This window comes from Lithobates pipiens, unplaced genomic scaffold (assembly GCF_037356315.1).
Source record: "Lithobates pipiens isolate NorthernLeopardFrog02 unplaced genomic scaffold, aLitPip1_a1.2 Scaffold_8, whole genome shotgun sequence".
Lineage (NCBI taxonomy): Eukaryota > Metazoa > Chordata > Amphibia > Anura > Ranidae > Lithobates > Lithobates pipiens.
Genome location: NW_027507903.1, coordinates 481640642 through 481663171, shown reverse-complemented (window position 1 = coordinate 481663171; position 22530 = coordinate 481640642). Strand labels below are relative to the sequence as shown.

At 44.8% G+C, this 22530-nt stretch overlaps 1 protein-coding gene across 1 annotated transcript in view; it reads left to right on the top strand.

Annotated features, from left to right (window-relative positions):
* The window catches only part of CECR2 (CECR2 histone acetyl-lysine reader), a 78703-nt gene that overhangs the window by 2652 nt on the left and 53521 nt on the right, over window positions 1-22530 (top strand). The window lies entirely within an intron of this gene.

Genomic DNA, 22530 nt, shown 5'->3' with positions numbered 1-22530 from the left:
AATGTTTTGCCACATATGCTAAATGCATGGGCATAAAGTCTGGTCTCTGAATTAAGGAAGGGCTGCATAATATGAGTTCCATCTACCTCCTTAGTTTATGTTGCCTTGGTCCCATAGATGTCTGTGAAAGACCTGACTGACCTTTGCACACATGTCATGAGACCCGGGAATCTGCATATTTATCAGTCGGGGACACAGAGGCTAGTATAAAGGCCCGTTCACACTTAAAGTGGTTGTAAACACTTGCATTTACCCAGAGAAGGACTGGCCGCAGGTGATACAGAGATGAAACAAATATAAGTTGTATCTGTTTATCTGCAGTCTTCTCTACATCCGTTCAAAGAATTTTATACAGCTTGTCTCGGCTTCCAGAAATCAAGGGGGGCGGGGAGCTGAATTTATACTTTGCAGAGCTCTGAGAGAGCTAATTGGAGGGAAAGGACACATTCCCCCCCCCCCCCCCCCCCCCCATTACAGCACACAGAAACAGAGCTGAAGCTGTCAATCACAGGTTGTGTGCTAGAGCACGATTTTCTCTGTGTCAGAAGTGACTCGTACTGATAGCAAAGGAACAAAGCCGCAGACAGAAATTATGCTTGGTACTCTAGATTGAGACAAGTACACTTTTTTTTTTTTTTTTTTGTGTCATGTTTATAACATTTAAGCTTTTTGTTCCTGTACATTATTGCACATGCTTTTATATGCATTATGGCACATGTTGACGTACATTGCATTAAGGGAACCTTGTTGTGAACACACCATGATGGTTGATGACCAACCACAATGCATGGCGTACAGTGCCTTGGGCTCTACTGTATATTGGGGTTGATTTACTAAAACTGGAGAGGGCAAAATCTGGTAAAGCTGTGCATAGAAACCAATCAGCTTCCAGTTTTCTTTTTGTCAAAGATTAATTGAATAAGCTGAAGTTAGAAGCTGATTGGCTACCATGCACAGCTGCACCAGATTTTGCACTCTATAGTTTCAGTAAATCAGCCCCATGTGTTAGGGCAGCATTCACAGGGAATATCACAACAATGCACTACACATAGGGTGTTATTTACGAAAGGTAAATCCAGTTTGCACTGGAAGTGCGCTTGGAAGTGCAGTCACTCTAAATCTAAGGGGTAGATCTGAAATGAGTGGAAGCTCTGCTGATTTTATCATCCAGTCATGTGCAAGCTGAAATGCTGTTTTTATTTTCCTTGCATATCCCCCTCGGATCTACAGCGACTTTACTTCCAAGTGCACTTGCAGTGCAGAGTGGATTTTCCTTTAGTAAATAACCCCCACAGTGTTCATTGTGCAGCACCCAAGTGTGAATGGGCTTCTAGTTGCTTTATTGACATCTTTATCTCAGAGGCTTGGGCCCTTTGGTGGCAATTAAGGGGTTCACACGATGGTCAAAATGGGTGATTCTAAATGTCAATGGAGGACGAACAAAGTTTTCCACTAAGGATAGGGCAAGAACATATGGATTTAATCATTAGTACAAATGCATTGGGGGGGGGGGGGGGGATATTTCGCATTTGAGGGTTCATGCATACAAGGGATGATTGTTGTTAAAAATAAAATTGATGATAATTCCAATATATTGATACCAGTGTAAGAAGAGGGTTGGAAAAAAAAATGCAAGTTGCGTATATCTCAAGACCACATGTTTATTTGGTCCTGAGAGTTTGCTGAAGTGTGCCTTTTCTCTGTTGTCAGTTGTCCATGAAGGGTTAAGCTGGCGGAGTGTGGGGCTGTCCTTGCTCCCTCCTGTGGCTCTCTTTTGGGATGCAATCTGCTGGATGTAATGGAAGGGTTTTGTTCTGGGTCCTGTTGATAGTTGGTGGAGGGGAGTGGGCTGGGTGGATGGGCTTTGGCACTGGGGGAAGCCCCTGTGTTTGTTTTGTTCTGGCCACTTTGTGTCATCTCGGGCCAGCACTGCTTCTGGGAGGGGGACAATATGACTGAGCTGGGGGACAGGGATGTGCACAAGTTGCACTTTGCATTAACCCGTTCAGATTATGACTTCACATTTTCCCTTTTTAACTTTTTCCAAAGCTGCAACAATTGTACCATGAGATACAAAGTTGCACATCCCACCAGCTGTGGGAGAAGCCAACTATGTCTGATTGTTAGATAAAACTCAAACAGATAAGAACCTGTTCACACTTGTCTATTGCATTGAATATCCAAACCATTGGCTGTTTATGCAGATGGTATGCTGCATAGTCTTTGCATCAATTCTCCCTAAACAGGATTGGAGTAATAAAGAGCATTTTTAGGCTGTCTGTGCCATGAAAATCTCCATATGTGGATAACCGGTAATGCACACCTAACCATCACACCTACATGGGCTTGGATATCCCATTCCAAAGCCATGGCCAGTGATATGACGTGGCACCAGTGCACCACCTTTAACAGCCTCCACTCTTTCTGATAAGGCTTTCCACAAGATTGTAGAGGACGCCCATGGGAATTTGTGCCCATTTGCAGTGTGAGATCCTGATGTTGGATGAGAAGACCTGGATAGTAGTCATTGTTCCAATTCATTACAAATGTTTTCAGAGGGGTTGAATTCCTCCACACCAAACTGGCCAAACCACATCTTTTATGGAGATGGCTTTGTCATGCAGGAACAGTAGTGGACCTTCCCCAAATTGTCTTTGTTTGCAGTAGTATTACCGTACCTTCAGTGCCGGGTTAACACAGGGACGACTGCAAAGTCGTCTGATTCTAAAGCCTCCTCACACATCTCGACCTTGGCGTGGCCTACAGACGACTTTATTAGAACTCAATGTAAGCCACTCCAAAGTCACCCCAAATTGGCACAGGAACCATTTCCTAAGTCGGAGTGATTTGAGTCGCTCCTATTAGAACATTTCCATTGTACTGAATGGAGCACGACTTGTCAGGCTGACAGGTCGCCCCCTGTTTGAACCGGCACTCTCTAAAACCTCCTAAACTCAGCCTTTGGGAGCAGGGTCCACATACTTTCAGCCATATTGTGTGTGTGTGTGTGTGTGTGTGTGTGTGTGTGTGTGTGTATGTATGTATGTATGTATATATATATAATTACACATACACACAATTCCGCTCTTGCTTGCGGTTTCCCCCATCGCTCCTGTGTGAGCCCAGGCTAAAGTCACTAGGACAAGCCTGGGCACACACAGGCATGTGATTCGGACAGGAATCGCACCGCATTCCTGTTTAAAATCACATGCGACTCTTTGCAGTGCAATTTAAGCCCATTCATTTTGTATGGGCTCAAATAGCACGGTGCTATGCGATAAAGGTATCGTTTTTAGATATCAAGTATTTGTGCAGATGCTTAGGATCGGCACTGGTATTGGTGCAACCCTAGTGTATTTAGTATTAACGTGACGGTTAGGATTTAAAAATTTCCTATAAGATTTCAAGACCGTCCTCCCCATTTATGGGGTGTAAGTGATCATTTTGACAAGCTATCGGGATGGTGCCCATGGATGCTGCTGTTTTGGAAGGTGGAGAGCTAACTTTGTTTTCCTTCACAGCCCATAATTGGGCGATCGGCTGGAATATTAGATGCGCATGTTTGGTAACGTAGGGTCTTTCCCTTCCCGACATCAGATCCCTGTGTGTATGGCCAGCTGTAGTGAAGTCATTATAGCCTCTTGTCAGTTGGCAGGGTGATGCAGCTTCTCTTTGTAGTGTTAATGTGGTTGGAGGAGCCTGAAAAACTTCACAGGGAGGGGGGCGTGTAACTGTTCGCTTGCTGGAGCCGATTAGTTCTTGCAACAAAAAGTTTAACTTTTCCACTATGCCATATTTTATTGCCTGAAAGGTCGGACCCCTCCTGGGGCACTGAAGGGGCTTCTTGAGGGTTCCAGCTCTCATCAGTTGTGCTGTATTTCATTTTCTAGCACCGGGGTAATGCTTAGAAAAAGGAATACATGTGGGTTTTTTTTTTTTTTTTTTGCTTCATTTTAATGGACCATTGCAAGAGGCACCCTGTCCTAAAATGGTAATAATGAAACAAATAACTTTACATAACGCAGCAACATCCACACACGTATGACATCCAACGTTTAAAGGTGATTTATTCTTCCAAAGCAAAATACACCTTTTCACACAGGTTCTGAGTACCTGTTCCAATCTTTCTCTTCCTCGCTCTGCTAATGTAACTCCTGTGCTGGCAGAAAGGGGCAAACAAGGATGCTGTGCAGCCACCTGATGTCCTCATCAATCCATGGCTTTCTGTAACTAAAAGGCAGGCTTTTGCCACCCTCTGCTGTGTATACAATTTTTGGGCAATTTTTAGTAATTTTGCCAAGGCACCCCTGAAGAAACCTGAAGGCACCCTGGTTGAAAAAGGCTGCTTAAATGTATTTGTTGGTTCACACTTATTCAGGTTGTGATTTGATATATTTTTTTTAGAATGCATTTTTAATGGTTCGTTTTTGGGAGGTGTCGGAGGTGAGAGAAACCAGCAGATGCACCAAAAACTGCATTTTTGACGCATTTCCATTAGTCTATGGAACCAAAAAAAACTACCAGCTGCAGGAAAAAGTTCCTGACCCTTTCCAAAAAAGGCACCGGTGGGAAAACGCCCAGATATGAATGTGACCCATAGAAAATCGTGTTAAATGGACTGTAGTATGTTTCTGCAAAACTCAAAATGTGCTGAAAACTACATAGGCATGAACCAGGCCTTAGGAACATCATGTACATAAGCTGTTGCCTATTAACCAGGCCATGTCCACACTTATGTGCATGCTATCACGTGTTTTCATGCATCCACACACTTTGCTTGTGAATGCTGTACATGCTTTTTTTGTATGGCCCTAACAATTTCCAACAGCCCCTCAAAGTGCATCAATAAATGCACAACTTTATTTTTTTTTTACCAGCGTTGCACCAAAATGCATGCAGTGCAGTTTGATGGAAAGTGCAACTTCTTCTTTTTGATGCATTTTGATGGTCCATAAGAAATGGATAGGACCATGCAGAGAGGCACATACACCAATGTATGCAGGGCTGCTGTTAGAAATCATAGGGCCCCATACAGCCTTCCTGATGGGGGGGGGGGGGGGGGTGGTCCCCAACTCCACCTCTACCCCCTGAGGTGCAGCGGAAACAGCATTATATGCCCACACTCCGAAAATGTAAAATAAGGGGCTCCTCTGCTCTCAACTGTGTTCAATACTTTTTACCCACTGTGTGTGTGTGTGTGTGTGTATGTGTATATATATTCACTTATTTTACCCGAAATTCTAGTCAAAGCTTATTAAAATGGCTCTGTTTATTGCTGGCTCTGGTGATGTGTAGCTAAAGATCTGAATGGGAATATATTCAAAACCCAAGAAGAAATGTATCTCTATTGTCCATAACTAACCCAACAAAGTCTTCTTCTTCTTTTTTTATTTATTTATTTATTTTTCTTGAAGAATAATTGGTTACATTTAGCCTCAAAGCCATTTACTTTGCTATGACTTTTTTTGTTTTGGTATAAAAAATTTTTTTTTTTTTTGCAAAAAAATAACTCTTTCTGAAATCTTGATTTATTTTCTGTACATGATGAAAAATCTGTAACTGCAGAAACAATTTGCACATGCGATTTTGTAAAGTTTGAAGTCGATTCCTGGGATGGGGAAAATGTGGCTTTGTTTTTGTCAAAGCTAGAACTCCTAGGTGGGTTTTCCTTGTATGAGCGGAGGGGATAATCCTGCTCCAGCTCTGTGTTTAGGTCGATGTGAGAGCACGCACGTGGCATTGTGTTATGATGAGGATGGACGCTAAGCTCTACCCATTTCATGTAGATGGTTGACGCCCCCAATGCCCCCAGCTCCTCCCCGATTGATGTGGAGGGGGGCTGGGCTGGAGCAGATTGCTGCACGTAGCCTGTGCTGCCAGCATAATGAGTGTGCGATAATAGCTTTTCTCATACAATGTCAGATTGTGCGATTTTTAGTTTAATAAGTACAGTTGTCCGAAAATACAATATAAATGCACAACACACTACATCACTTCTGAGTTTTTATTCTGTTGTACGAGAATTTTTGTACCTTCATTTTCAATATGAGACTAGAATGCAAAAAAAAAAACAATTATTCATCCGATAATCTCATCATGTGTACCAGGCATTAAGTTGGCCATAGGCATAGCAATTTGTGATTGATTTTAGGTACGAGCGTTTTTGAATGAAGCCACACATGCGGTACTGTTTTGCTTTTTGTGGTCAACTGAAAATGCTGATCAAAAAACACGAATTATCAGGAATAATCTTTAAAAATAAGAAATGTGAATTCTCTAAAGCGCAGGCGCACACACAGATATTTGATCGCTCAAAAGTCGTCAACAAAATTCAATTGCAGCCAATCCTATTGGGAGCACACTTTATTGAACTGGTTTAGGTGCCCTGATAATATCGATATGTGTGGCCACCATTATGCTGGTAATAAAGTTTTTTAGATTTCCTCTTTTGACTCAGTTGATTTTGGCAGAAATAATTAAAGTGTAAATGATCCTTGGATGCGGTGGCTGCACTCGTTTTCTTTTAGGCAGTTTTTCCTTTTTATTTTCCCATGGTGATCCTGCCAGTAACACACATTGGGGGTTATTTACAAAAGGCAAATCCACTTTGCACTGCAAGTGGACTTGAAAGTGAACTTAGATTTAGGGCGACTGCACTTACAAGGGGTAGATCTGAAATGAGGGGAAGCTCTGCTGATTTGATCATCTAATATGTGCAAGCTAAAATGCTGTTTGTTTTCCTTGCATGTCCCCCTCGGATCTACAGCGACTTTACTTCCAAGTGCACTTGCAGTGCAAATGATTTTCCTTTAGTAAATAGCCCCCTTTCTGTCCTGGATTTCTGGTAGTAGACAGGTATTTGATGTCTGGGCGAGGGTGGAATTAATAAAATCACTAGTAAAAAAATAAACTTAATTTAAATCATGATTTTTAAAGAGCGCCTGTCATCTGTCCCACAGCGGCTCCTCCTCTGACCCACTATTGACTCACCAAGAGTCCCATTCGCTTTAATGGAATGGCTGGTGAAGCAGCAGTGACACAACAAGGTGAGGGATGTGGCGGCAGCAGGTTAGTGGATGCCCGCTAACAGGCGCTGCCATGATGGGTCTGGGGTGGGGTGCCGGAGACGCTCAGACACACTTGGAGAAGCTCCCGCATGTCTGACCAAATGCAGTACTGCACACCTTAGAGCAGGTTTTCTCTAACTTTTCAACACAGAGGAACCCTTGAAATAGTTCTCTGGTCTTGGGGGAATCCCTGCTAAAAATGTGAAATCTACAATTCATGATACATTAGTGTGATGGTCAGTGGGAAGAAAGGTCCTTACATTTGTGGTCATTGGGAAGAATTACCTCCTTACAGATAGCTAAAAAGATCAATGGTGTCAGTGGGAACTTATCTCAGAGGCAGAAATTGCCCAATGCTGAAGGAACCCCGAGCAACCTCTGGAGGAACCTTGGGGTTTCACAGAACCCTGGTTGAAAATCACTGCCTTAGAGGCTTGAATCCTGCTTGTCTTGCGAGACAACGCTTGCAAACCAGGATTTTGTTTTGTTTTTTCCTTTTTAAAAACACCTTGTTTTTGCGAAACGCTCATAAACCGCGTTACTCGCAATCTGAGGTTTTACTTGTTTGCTGATTTTTATTTATTTTCCTCACGTTCATCTATTTAAAAGTGGAAAAATTATTGGGCCAGCCGAAATTTATAAAATGATCAGATCGATGTGTTGCCGCTGGTAAAACAAGTTCTTCTTAGATTTAGGTGTATTATTAGAAGCGTGAATATGACTTCTAGACATGAAGTTAAAGAGTTCAGGAAGCATGTGAGGAACTATGTGGCATCTGGCTGCTGTGGATCTTTGGGAAAGGATAACTTAATTTTTTCTTTTATGCACAAAAAATAATCATAGAAATTAATCCTTTTGCCTTGGGTGCCCGAATCATGTCTGTCCAGAGTTGTGTGTTTTTTTTTTTTTTTCTTTATTTACTTCTATGCATGCATTCAAAGAGATGTGTGGGATTGAGAAAAAACAAACAAAAAAAAACCTTCATATTTCCCTAGGTGGATGCAACATTGGTCCCCTGTCACCTCCAAGACCAAGAACTGAGCGATCAGACTGCTGATCACTCAGGTTTCTGTCTGCAGAAAGCAGTGATTGTGAACCACTGGCTCTCTGCTCTGCCCCTCCAGCCCTCACTGGAGGGGGGATGGAGCAGCTGCCTCAGGCTTTCAGTGGTACATTGAGAGGATGAGCCAGCTGCTGGTCCCAATCATCTGGGTGGATCCCAGCATATAAAGTCAGGATCTCTCCAGAGCCTGGACCGGCTGAGAGACATCAGCCTAAAGTGCACATTAGCTGAATATGGGTCACAGGAAAGCAGAATGAAGTGTACTCTTGTGACCCACAGGAGAAAAATTTCCAAAAGAGCTTTGGCCCTATTTCTTTTAGCCCTTGTTCACATTGTACGTGGCTTTGAAATCATTGGACTTTATCTGAAGCCACACGATTTCAAAGCGGCATGTCCATGTGACTTGAAAGACATCTATGCGGCTTCATGCACAGATGTCTATTGATGTCACCCCCCAAATCAGCAAAAGTAGTGCAAGGACTACTTTTTGTTAATTAGTGCGGTACTGCAAAGGCTGCGACTTGTCGTGATTTGACCTGGAAGACCAATCGGAACAAGAGGTTTAAGGTAAAAAAAAAAAAAAACTTCCACTGTGTTCAGTCCCAACCCCACACCTTACCTGACTCCTGTGTCAGTCCAGTGCTGTGCCAAGCTGCAGGTCTTATCTTCCCCTCTTGCTGATCTCTTGGGATTTGAGGCTTTGCTGAGAGTGGAGGAATTTAAAAGGCATCAATATTGCCTCCTGAATGCCTGTCAGCCCCACCTGTGCACAGAAGGGATCTGCCATGGATCACTGTTTACAGATCAGTTCAGGTGTAGACAAATCCTTAAAGCAGAGCTCCACCCGAATGATAAAAAAAAATTCTCCTTTAATACTGTTTTTCGCTGTTATATACAAAGAGGACCTTTACCTTTCATGTCACTTTTTCTGTGACTTATTTCTGGCCATTTCCGGGTCCTGGTCGCTGCGGATATGGGCGGTGTGGCTACGGATATGGGCGGGGTTACAGCATCCAGGTCCACACTTCCTTTCTGCCGCACTGTCTCTTGGGATCCTTTTTTCTTCTTCCCAGAAGTCAGTGCGGCGGCCAGGCGCGAGTTATCGCGGGATTCCGAAACCATTTTTATCTCAGTTGCCATCACAACTGGGCGGGACTTCCTATGACGCCGCCCGTTGTGATGGCAACCTGAGGTGTTGACGGCACTCCAATCTGCAGTTACTGCGCATGCTGGTCCACAGGAGCACAGTGTCCTGGAAGAGAATGCCTGTGGGCTTCACATGCCCACAGGCAAAATGACAACCGGCAGCATCAAGTTTTTTTTTTTTTTTTTATGCAGTAAAAACTTAAAACCGAAGTCTTTAAAACGGAACAAGTGAGTCATACATCTAATAATCTTAATCATTGTAATTTTGCCCAAAAAAAAATAGTTGGATACAGTGGAACCCCGCTTTAAGAAAATCTTTTTTGGGTTCTGTTCAGAATATCTGCACACAAATGGCTTAGAAAATGGTATTGCTATCTGATGAGAGCCCAACGTTCCTGCTCTGATTCTCAGCGTCTAGCATTTTAGTTCTATTGCACTGTTAGTGCAGCGTATTTCTCATGTTCGCATGTGTTTTTTGTTGAGGCAGCCTAATCATTTGAAAGTGAGGAAAGAATGTCCTGCATCCTTCCCCCCCCTTTTTTTATTTTAAATTTTTTGCTTTAACCACTTAAGCCACGGACCATTTTGCAGCTAAAGGACCAAGCCCCGTTTTTGCGATTCGGCACTGCGTCACTTTAACTGACAATTGCGCGGTCATGCGACGTGGCTCCCAAATAACTTTTTTTTTCCCCCACAAACAGAGCTTTCTTTTGGTAGTATTTGGTCACCGCTGCGGTTTTTATTTTTTGCGCTATAAACAAAAATTCAAGCTTTAATTTTGGAAAAAATTCAATATTTTTTACTCTTTGCTAGAATAGCCCCCAAAAATATGTAAAAACTTTTTTTCCTCAGTTTAGGCCAATGTGTATTCTTCTACGTATTTTTGGTAAAAAAAAATCGCAATAAGCGTTTGGTTTGCGCAAAAGTTATATCGTCTACAAAATAGGTGATAGTTTTATGGCATTTTTTATTAATTTTTTTTTTTTTTTTTTTTTTTTTTTTTTTTTACTAGTAATGGTGGCGATGAGCGTAGGGGGGCATGGCTTGGCGTGTGATGTCACTGATCGTCTTTCCCTATAATGGGGAACAGACGATTAGTGACAGCCTCACTAGGAAGCATGAGAGGTTTGTTTACACTTGCCTCTCCTCGTTCTTCAGCTCTGTGACCCGATCGTGGGACACCGGCGGCAATCGGGTCCGCGGGTATAGCTATGGGTATAGGATAGTGTATATGGTGGTTTTCTATTTGTGTTTTTTATTTATTTTTTTATTTTTTTTAAAAACACAATTAGCTTAATAAATAAACCATTGGCTGGTCTAGTGTCTTCTTCCCTCCCTCTTTTTTGAAAGCATAAAAAAAAATGTGTATTAAAGTGGGTCAGGATATTTATTACAAAATAAAATTTGATTTCAAAAGTTGAAAAAGGGACGTTTGGAGCATTTCAATGCTGTTCGCATAGGACCACACAGAATGCAGACCGCGGAATGCGTACAGTGCCTAACACGCAGCGCTGACACAAAAACCAGTGTTAAAAGGCTTATAAAATGTTAGTCAGAGATTTGGCTGCCTGACAAAATATCTATAATAGGTACTTACTGTACTGAGGCTTGCTCAGTCAATCGAAATTTCAGCATTTGGATAGCGCACATATATTGCACATGTTGATGTTTTTAAAAGGCTTTGTATGGTGGAAATATTTCCTGTTCTGTAGGATGGTGTAAGTTTTATTAAATTTTTTTTGTAAAATGCTTTATATACAGAATTGTTTAATATGTCAAGGGCGTTAACTTCGATCACATGGGTTTTAGGTGTTCTGGCTGTACATTTTGATTGACACAAATATTTTGGACAAGGATGGTTCTGTGGTATTTCCTCCCCTTTTTATTTTATTTTTTTTTCCTGATGACATTAAAGGTGTGCAATAGGGTTGGCATTTTTGTGGAACATGATTTTCGATTTTCTGGAGTATTGATCGGATCAGTGGAAACTGCAGGTTAGGTTTCCAAATGCAAAATTAATTCTGTTAGGGGACATAATAATTCTAATGCTGTGTACACACGACCGGACTTTCGGCGGAGTTATGACAGACTTTCCGAACAAGCGGACTTGGCCACACACAAGCACACCAAAGTCTGATGGATTTGAACTTGATGACGTAAGACTGGACTAAAATAAGGAAGTTCATCATAGCCAGTAGCCAATAGCTGCCCTAGCGTTGATTTTCGTCTGTCGGACTAGCATACACACGAACTGATTTTTCGACCGGACTCGAGTCTGTCGGAAAGATTTGAAACTTGTTTTATTTCTAGGTCCGATTGACTTTTTTTGGGGGGGGGGGGGGGGGGGTATGCTGGAGCCCATACGTTATTGTAATATCCGGATTCATTCTGTCAGACCTAATTCGTCTAAGTCCGGACGTGTGTATGCAGCATAAGAGTACAATACTGGCCAGACCTACAGGGTAAAAACTGTTGCCTGGCATTGGAGAGAGCAAATAGTATTGTGGGGAACATCACTAGCTTGACATTTAGTAGGGAGGAGATTCCAGTTTTACTCTATATAGATCTTTAGTCTTCAATAGAAGGAACACCAGCAGGAGGAAGGAGGTTCTGATTCCCTCATTTAGATCTTTAGTTATCGCTAGAAGGATCACATGCAGAAGGAAGGAGGTCCTGATTCCTCTATCGGGCTGGCAACCCATTGATTGAGATCTACCAGTCAATCGCAGCCATGTAACTGATAGCTCACACCCTTGGCTTGCCGACCTGGTGTTGGCTGCAGAACCTCAAATCCTCATACAAACCAGTGGGAATTTTTTATTTTTTCTTAGGTTGGCCGCATCTGTTAATTCTGCTTCTCTAGTTCTGGTTGCAGGCGGAGTGACCTCCACCTGAACTCCACCTCTCTGTATCCCCGCATTAGTTGGACTGGATTGGGGCCAGCAGCAGTTGCAAGAGACTAAGTAGAAAAGCTTTGGTGTACTGACAGTAAACTCCTCTCCTGTATTATCTTTAAGCTTTTTTGGTCAAGTCAGTGTGTCTTTCAAGTGAAGCCTACACACAATACCAAACAAGTGTCATCAAGGGCATAACACCGTTTCTAACAGGCCAAGAAACTGGGAGCTCCGGACAGTAAGGGCTTGTTTACACTTGTGGTTTGGGGGGTGGTGAAACCATAGTTGGGCAGTGTTTTTAAACCCCCCCCCTCCCCCACACCCCCTTTAACTGCAGTGGCCAGAGGTGTAAACATGTTGTTGCCACAGCAGGAATTGTATATCCTATCACGCTTGGGGGTGTAGAGCCTGCCACGTGTCTTCCACCCATCTGCAAGTGTCTAGCACAATGGCTTCATTCACTTGAATGGGTTTCAGTTTGTGGCAGTTTGTGGTGTAATCCTGACACGACTTGTATACACCCTCGGCTGCTGCCTCTGCAGCTAAAGGGAATATAGTTTGGGGGTGGTCAAACCAAGGCTCAACCACATGATTTACTTCTCTATCAAAGCATGTTATCAAACTCGGTGGTACCGAGTCCATTACAGAAGCAGGGAGGTGAGGATTCTGGAAAACGCTGCGCAAAAATTAACTATTACTTTTTTTTGAAGCCAGGAAAAAAATACCTTCTACACCCAGGACCCAGAATTATAATTTCCCCCTCCATCATTTTGTAGCTTCAAGCTACAAAACGCTCAGGTGTGAATGGGGGCCTTAGTGTATTTTGAGCTTCAGTGTCTAGGAGCAGGAAAAAAAAATAGTTTTTGTTGCGTTTGGGTCCATACACACACGTGTGTGTGTGTGTGTGTTTTTTTAGCTTTAAGAAAAAAAAACATGCTGGTAATAGGTTTTTGTTGTAGCGTTTCTGGAACATTAACGTTTTATCCGTGTTTTTCCTTTTACTGCAAAAACGCGAAGGCTCTTAAACGCTCCTAAAACTCTGCAAAAAGCTGTGGCCAGTATTTTTTACAGCGTCTGTTTTTTTTATTTTTTATTTATTTTTTTAGCAAAAAAAAAAAAAAAAAAGCTAGTGCATGAATTTGACTTTGCATCAGCCTCCTGCAGTACTTGTACAGCAGAGTTCAGACTGGGGAGAGATATGTAGCACAAGGAGCCTGTCCGTTGTCATGAATTGAGCTCACCAGTGTGCTGCTTCTCCTTTCACTGCCCAGTCAGATTGCTGGAGGAATAGGACCTGCCTTGCAGAACTGTGTGGATGTAAAGCAATAAAAACTTTGGCAGGTAAAATAACTATTATTTATACAGGATTTATATAGCGCCAACAGTTTACACAGCACTTTCATAGTTTCATAGTTTGTAAGGTTGAATAAAGACACCAGTCCATCTAGTTCAACCTGAGTGTCTACAATTGTCCCTGTACATTGCACACTCACATTGGTCCCTACCCTCAAAGAGCCCACAACCCAAGGTCCCCATTCATATACTAGGGCCAATTTTGGACAGAAGCCAATTAGCCTACCTGCATGTCTTTGGATTGTGGGAGGAAACCAGAGTACCCGGAGGAAACCCACGCAGGCACAGGGAGAACATGCAAACTCCAGGCAGGTAGTGTGATGGTTGGGATTTGAACCAGTGACCCTTCTTACTGCTAGGTGAGAGTGCTAACCACTACACCGCTGTGCCGCCAATATAAAAGGGAGACAATACAGTTATAATACAATAAAATACAAGAGGATTAAGAGGGCCCTGCTCAGAAGAGCTTACAATCTAATAGGGTGGGGCAGGTGGTACAAAAGGCTGTAACTGTGGGGGATGAGCTGATGGAAGTGGTAAAAGTTTAGTTGGAGATCTGATAGGCTTCCCTGTAGAGATGAATTTTCAGGGATCGCCTGAAGGTAGCAATAGTAGTGGGTAGCGAGTTCCAGAGAATGGGAGAGGCTCTGTAGAAATCCTGGAGATGAGCATGGGAGGAGGAGACTAGAGAGCGTGAGAGTAGGAGGTCTTGAGAAGAGCGGCGAGGACGATTTGGGTGATATTAAAAAGCTCATCTATGTATTTAATGATTTAGCTTTAAAGTTCAGCTTTAAATTGCAAAGCAGCTTTCATTCTGTATGTGTACACACACACACACACACACACACACACACACACACACACACTTTATTTTTATTGTGAGTGGAGCTGCACTCCTCCTTCCTGACATCGATTATTGCTACCTCTGCCTTCATCCCACAACAAAGATTCTTGCGGCAGTCATCGCTCTTCAGTTGCACGTCTCCCAGGCTGTTTTGTACACGGCGCTCGTTACCATGCGGCCAACTGGGAGATCCCCAGGTGCAGGAAGCCGGAGCCTCAGTGCAGCGCAGCAGCTGCCAGGCTGATTATAGGGGTGTGGTGGGACCTATAAAGCCGCCACAAACCCTGAGAAGTCTCTCATCAGCAGTCGTGTCACACGGGTCCTGGAGGAGCCCAGGCAGGCTCTGCGCATAAACAACCCCGCAGCATCCTGTCACACCATTAACTCCTTGTGGGCAGGGAGTGCTCACAGCTGACACTTCATTTGTCTCTCATTATCAATATTGTCATTTGTTTTCCCGTGTCTATGATTAAAAAGCATCTCTGAGAGGCTTGTGAAAAAAAGATTTAATTTGGACGTCTTGCATTCCGTATAAACGTTCTACCTTTTCCTGAAGGGAAATCTATATGTTTAAGGCCCCTTTCACACTTGGAAACTCTAGCAGTGTTATTTATCCACAGTAGTTAGTGTCTATGCCCTTCCTACTAAACCGTAATTGGGGTGATGCAGTCCCACAGCTAGACCCATTCATTGTACTTTTATGTGGGTGTAACATACACCATATTTACCAAAAGTATTGGGACACCTGCCTTTACACACACATGAACATTAATGGCATCCCAGTCTTAGTCTGTAGGGTTCAATATTGATTTGGCTCACCCTTTACAGCTATAACAGCTTCAACTCTTCTGGGAAGGCTGTCCACAAGGTTTAGGAGTGTGTCTATGGGAATTTTTGACCATTCTTCCAGAATAAAATTGGGGAAAAAAGTCGTGTAGGAACCTTTTTTCAAATTTGCTGCAACATGAGTTACAGCAACTTGAATGGTTCCATTGCAGGCAATGGGGTATGACTTGTTATGCGATTTGGAGCAGTCAAACTGCATGACAAATTGCACTGGTGTGAGAGCGTAATCAGACTTTACTACCACTTTACCCCCCTGAAACATGTTGGCTTTTTAGACTTTATTTGGATTGTTTGTTGGAATAATTTTGTATCTGGATTTTAACCCATTACAGACCGCCCACTGTAGATTTACCGCTCTGCACCAGATCATGTACCTACCTAGTACATGATTGGACGCAGAGAGAGCCAATCCTTCAGGAGAAAGGCAGAATGGTGGTCTGCCTATATGAACAAGACCGATGGCCGTTCTGTGAGGGGAATGTGCTGATCCTGTGTTCCAGCTAAGCAGGAACATGGATCTCTACATTCCCCCAGTCAAAGCAATCCCCCCCCCCCCCTTAAACAGTTGGCAATCGCTCCTAGGGAATGCATTTAACCCTTTGATCGCCCCTGATGGTAACCCCTTCCCTGCCAGTGTCATTAGTACAGTAACAGTGTGAAAATTTTTAGTCCTGATCACTGTATTAGTGTCACTGGTCCTCAAAGTGTCAGTTTGTGTCCAAATTGTCTGCTGCAATATCAGTCTCGCTAGAAGTCGCTGATCACTGCCATTACTATTTCTAGTAAGGAAAATAAATAAATACCATAGTTTGTAGCCACTATAACTTTTTTGCGTAATCACTTATTGTGTGTTTTTTTTTTTTTTTTTTTTTACCAAGAACATAGTAGAATAATATTGGCATAAATTGAAGAAATGAATAATAAAAAAATTATATATTATTTATTATTTTTTTTTTTTTTTTTAAGCAGTAAGTAAAACGTGTGTGTGTGTGTGTGGTGTTATTTATTTCAAGATAATAAATCTATATATCTATCTATCGCAAAAAATTAAAACCGTAGAGGTGATCAAATGCAACCAAAATAAAGCTCTATTTGTGGGGTAAAGCCCCAAAATTTTATTTGGGTACAGTGTAGCACGCCTGCGCAATTCAGTTAAAATAACGCAGTGCCATATTGCAAAAAAATGGCCTGGTCATGAAGGGGTAAACCTTCTGTAGCTGAAGTGGTTAAAGTGGGAGTAAACTCCCAGCTCTGACTTTTTACCTATAGGTCAGGCTGGCCATACATGGTTGAATTTTAAAAGAATTTTCTTTTGAAAATCAGAAAATTTTGAGCGTTTTTATGATCTGATGGTGCCACGATTTGATTTCAAAATTCGATCAACCAAGCCTTCAATCTCACCATGTTGCTACAGAAAATAATTTTCGTGGCTGGGAATCTTCTTTTCTTTCATATTTCTTTTTCGATTTACATTTCTCGCACGATTCTCTAATCGTTTTATTAGAAAATTGTTTGTTTCCAACATGTCCCATTACTCATATTCGATGGCTGTATGAAAATCGTCTTTTTGCTGCAGCCCACTAATGATGCGAAATACGAACGAAAATTCTTAGATAAGATTTTCGAAAGAAAATTCTTTTGAAATTTGACCGATTGTATGGCCTGCCTAATTCTTACCTATAGGTACTGTAAAGATCTCCTAAACGTGCACCATTTAGGAGATATTTACTGTACATCAGCCAGTGATGTCACCGGCGCCTGCGCTCTGAATGTCCACCCGGGCCGTAACTTCATAGTCTTTTGTTGTAAAAGGCACAGCCCACGCACATTTATAGGAGTGACAACACTTGCGGCTCTGGCCACTCACACAGTCTGCGGACCCAGAAGGAAGACCGTGTGAAGATGGAAGCACCTTCAGCTGTGACAACACAGCGCTGGAAGGCTTTGTTTTTAGATGAGGTTCACATAATGTGCTAGTATGCGATGCATACTAGCACATGATGACATTGCCTTTTAGGTTTAAAAAAAAAAAAAAAAAAAAAAACACGCAGCGGTTTACTGCCGCTTCAACATTGCCATGCAGTGCTTCAATCCTAAACTTACTCGGCTCTGTTACAATCTAAGGTTACTATGCAAGCCTTTTGGATGCAGAAGTTGAGAGCCCAGTAGCTCCACACTATTGGATATATATACATATATAAAGGAAAAGGTTTTGGTGGTCCAGTGTTATCTATCCACCTCTTCCAGTAGTCAATGCTGGGACGGGTTGTACAGGATTTCCACTCAATGAAGTGTATTGCATCCTCTGCAGCATGGGGCTCCTGCCTGCCTCTGTATGGTGCCTCCATCACCTCCCATCCCACTTGGGCATCCTCACACCTCCATCTCTATGGGGTGTGTTGAGTCCCTAATTGATTGACTGACTGACATCCACCCATCAGTGCATTTATAATTTCAGAACTCCTCCCAGGAGCCAGCCCACTCTTTGCATCAAGGCTTGGCGCTCTTGAGAGGACAACTGGAGCAGGGTGGTGATATGTTTTCAGGAAGCTATGAACAGCACCCTGCTGGCCCCTCTCATTAGCCATGATCTGCCTGCATTGCATAGAGAAGTACCAAGACCCAGTGATGATTGCTGGGCCTAAAATAAGGTTCGACATTTAACATTTCATTGGCATGAAGATGAGGGGAAAGGATGAACCAGGGGAAGAGAAAGTATAAGCTTCTTCATTGGAGTGATTGCCCCCATTTCATGTCTTAGTGGCCTAAGAAATTTGAAAGATGGTTATCATTTGAATAGGAAAGCAAGAAGAGCAATAAAAAAAAAAAAAACTTTTCAGAACCTGTAACCTTTTTCTCACTTTACAAATGTATTTTTGTTGTGTCCCTCTAGAGCGTTTCGCCTACTTCCTTTCTTGAATCCCCACGGTGGGGACACAGGGCAATAAGAACCTAGCTCTTCATTTTATCCAAAACAAAATAAAAAGTTGATTGACGATTTATTGAATGGGATTAACTCCCTTTTTTTTATTTTAATTTGCAGAAAAAAAACTAGTAAATGCTTGAGAAAGATGGCATCTGTCCTCTTTGCACGGTTGTCTTATGTAGGTAGAACTATGGTAGCCGGGTGGTGGGATCTCTAAAGCCCCATACACACTAGCAGATTTTTTGTTTTTCAGATTTACCAAAACCATGTAGTGCAAGAGCCTGCCTGATTGCATACAAATTAAAACTGTTAAGGTTTGACCTCCTATTATATGGTTTTGGTAAATCTGAAGGAAAATCGGATAGTGTATATGGGGCTTTAGTGATACAGCATCTCTCTCCACACAGTAGAGCTACACAATTAATCGTCAAGAATCGTTATCGCAATCTTGACTAAAGTGTTTCAGAATTCTTCCTATGCAAAGAATTCTCTCTGCTCTTCTGAAGCCACAGCCCTCAAAAGAAAGGAAGAGAAAAAATGTGCAGTCTGCCAAGATTCAAACCATTCTTTATCAGTTGAACTTAAGTATAAACATTGTAACAATTTTTCAATGGAATAGACTTTGTAAATGAAAAAAGTTTAACCATTTAAACACTAAACCTTTTTCTGATATTTGTTGGTTTCAAGTTAAAATCATTTTTCTTTCTTTTTTGCTAGAAAAGTACTTAGATCCCCCCCCCCCCCCAAAAAAAATAAATATATATATATATATATATATATATATATATATATATATATATATATATATGCGTCCGCAGAACTTTTTCCAAAGGGGGGCATCATTTTAAGGCCGCTCATGCTCCACCCCTTTTCGACAATCTCATGAAAATCTTTCCACTGGTAATACATATGTGTTATATAACAGATAATTCATCTTCACTTTGTATTGGAAGTTACTCTGGCGGCTGTGTTGCATGCCCATATAGCCTAGAGAATGTACATCTTTTTACATTGCAATACATCTGTTGTGGCCATATTTTGATCTCATACTGTCACTGTATAGGCTGTTTTCATCAAGATAAAAATATGGCAACAGATGTAATGCAATGTAAAAAGATGTACATTCTCTAGGCTATATGGGCATGGTATGCAGCCACCTGAGTAACCTTGCGGACGCCCATGCTTTCAAAAACCAGCCCTGAAAAAAATTTCATACCAGCCTCACAGCATTATTATACCAGCCCAACAGCATAACGTCATTATTTTCTTGTTCATGAAAGGGAAAACCACACATTTTACCAGTTAATAGTGGTAAGTGATCAATCATCAAGGGGGACCCCAGGAACTCAGAACGTGGGGGGGACCACCTTCTGCAGAAAGAATACTCGAAGGTAAGGGGGGTGGGTTACTAATATAAGGAGGAAACCCTTTATATCAGTGCCCCTTACATTATCGTATTCTCTCCCCCCTTACACCCCCCCCCCAACTGGCCTGGCGGTGCTTTCATTGACCTCCTCTCAGGTGCACTGTGCAGGGCTCAGTCAGTCGACTCCAGCTTGGTGGCTCTGGTTTTATCCTATAGTCTCCTGTCTACAGTCCACACAAGTCTGACTTCTCCCATGACCCCCATCCTGGCGGTGCTCCCACTCTTGACTCCTCTCCAGACTCCCTCAGAGACTGCATACATGCTACAGGAGATGGTCAGAGACTGCAAACTTGATGCAAGAGCTCAATGCAGCCTCACCAGTGCCCACCAAATGCAGCCTCACCAGTGCCCACCAAATGCAGCCTCACCAGTGCCCACCAAATGCAGCCTCACTGTGCCCACCAAATGCAGCTTTACTGTGTCCATCATTGCAGCCCCTCCTGTGCCCCATGTCCCTGTCTGTGGGAAGGTGTGTTGTTGATGCTTGGTACGGTACCTTGCATGCCATGTTCTCGTTTTGGATGGGGACGGTGCTCTTTCCAGAGGATATGTCTGCTGTGAGATGGCCACCTGCACCTTCAGCCATCCTCATTTTCCAGCCCCAGTCAGCCTGTCCTCTGGTCCTGAGGAAGTGGAGAACACTGGGTGGGAGTTGGAGAGAAGGGGGAGCAAAGAGTACTGGCGGGTTGGAGAACACATGGGTGGGGGCAAAGAGCGAGGGGGAGTGGAGATCACAGGGGTAGGGAGCAGAGAGCGCTGGGGGGAACTTGAGAGCACTGGGAGGGGGGTCAATAAGAACAGGGGTAGAGAGCACGGTAGGCTGAGAGCACTGGGGGGGGCTAGGAGTGTGGGGTGGTGAAGAGCACTGGAAGGGGGGCAGAAAAACAGGGGTGGAGAGCACGGGGGCTGGAGAGTACAGGGGGGAGTGGAGAGCAATGGGGGGAGCTTGAGAGCATCAGTGGGGGCCAGAGAGAACAGGGGTGGAAAGCACGGGGGACTGGAGAGCACTATGGGAGGTGGAGAGCACTGGTAGGGTTGGAAAGCACATGGGTGGGGGCAAAATGCAGGGGGAGTGGAGAGTACAGGGGTGGGGAGTGGAGAGTACTGAGGGAAGCCAAAAAGAACGGGTGGAGAGCACGGAGGGTAGAAAGCACTGGGAGGGCTGGAGAACACCAGGGGGGCAGAAAGAACAGGGGTGGGGAGAATGGGGGGCTGGAGAGTGATGGGGAGAGCTGAAGAGCACTGGGGGGAGAAAGAAGAGGGGGGAGAGCACTGGGGGGAGTGGAGAGCACAGGGGGGAAAGAGCAGGGGGAGAGCACTGGGGGGGAGGGGAGAGGACTGGGGGGGAGGAGAGCACAAGGGGGGGGGGGGGAACAGGGGGAGAGCACTGGAGGGAGTGGAGAGAACTGGGGGGGAAAGAACAGGGGGGAGAGCACTGGGGAGGAGCACAGAGGGGAGAGGACTGGGGGAGTGGAGAGCACTGTGGGGGGGAACGGGGGGAGCACTGGGGGGGGCAGGGGGGAGAGCACTGGGATGGTGGCTAGAGAAGGATGGGGAGAGCTGGAGAGCAGGGGGGCAGCAAGAACAGGGGAGGAGAAAACTAGGGGGGACAGGAGAGCGTGGTGGAGGAGAGCACTGGGGGGGGCAAGGGGGAGAGCACTGGGAGGAGTGGAGAGCACTGTGGGGGGGAGCACTGGGGGGAGTGGAGAGCACTGGGATGGTGGCTAGAGAAGGATGGGGAGAGCGGGGGGCCGCAAGAACAGGGGAGGAGAGAACTGTGGGGGGGGGGCAGCAGAGTATGGTGGCGGAGGAGAGCACTGGGGGGGGGGGCAGGAGAGTGTGGTGGTGGAGGAGAGCACTGGGGGGACAGGAGTGTGGTGGTGGAGGAGAGCACTGGGGGGGCAGGAGAGTGTGGTGGTGGAGGAGAGCACTGGGGGGACAGGAGTGTGGTGGTGGAGGAGAGCACTGGGGGGGCAGGAGAGTGTGGTGGTGGAGGAGAGCACTGGGGGGGTAGGAGAGTGTGGTGGTGGAGGAGAGCACTGGGGGGGGTAGGAGAGTGTGGTGGTGGAGGAGAGCACTGGGGGGGGTAGGAGAGTGTGGTGGTGGAGGAGAGCACTGGGGGGGTAGGAGAGTGTGGTGGTGGAGGAGAGCACTGGGGGGGTAGGAGAGTGTGGTGGTGGAGGAGAGCACTGGGGGGGTAGGAGAGTGTGGTGGTGGAGGAGAGCACTGGGGGGGTAGGAGAGTGTGGTGGTGGAGGAGAGCACTGGGGGGACAGGAGAGTGTGGTGGTGGAGGAGAGCACTGGGGGGTAGGAGAGTGTGGTGGTGGAGGAGAGCACTGGGGGGGTAGGAGAGTGTGGTGGTGGAGGAGAGCACTGGGGGGGGGGGGGGGGGCAGGAGAGTGTGGTGGTGGAGGAGAGCACTGGGGGGGTAGGAGAGTGTGGTGGTGGAGGAGAGCACTGGGGGGGTAGGAGAGTGTGGTGGTGGAGGAGAGCACTGGGGGGACAGGAGTGTGGTGGTGGAGGAGAGCACTGGGGGGGCAGGAGAGTGTGGTGGTGGAGGAGAGCACTGGGGGGTAGGAGAGTGTGGTGGTGGAGGAAAGCACTGGGGGGGCAGGAGAGTGTGGTGGTGGAGGAGAGCACTGGGGGGGCAGGAGAGTGTGGTGGTTGAGGAGAACACGGGGGGGGGGGCAGGAGAGTGTGGAGGAGGAGAGCACTGGGGGGGGGAGGGGGCAGGAGAGTGTGGTGGTGAAGGAGAGCACTGGGGGGGGCAGATGAGTGCGGTGGTGGAGGAGAGCACTGCAGCCCCCCCTTGATCCTCCTATCCAGGCACTGTGGCACGGATGGGCATCTACTCCTCTGGATCACAGCGCTGGATGGCTATGTTCGGCGGCCGCTCTGTAACACAGTCCCACCACCCCAGACCGGCTCATGTGATAGGCGGAACGTGATTCTCTCTACTATCACA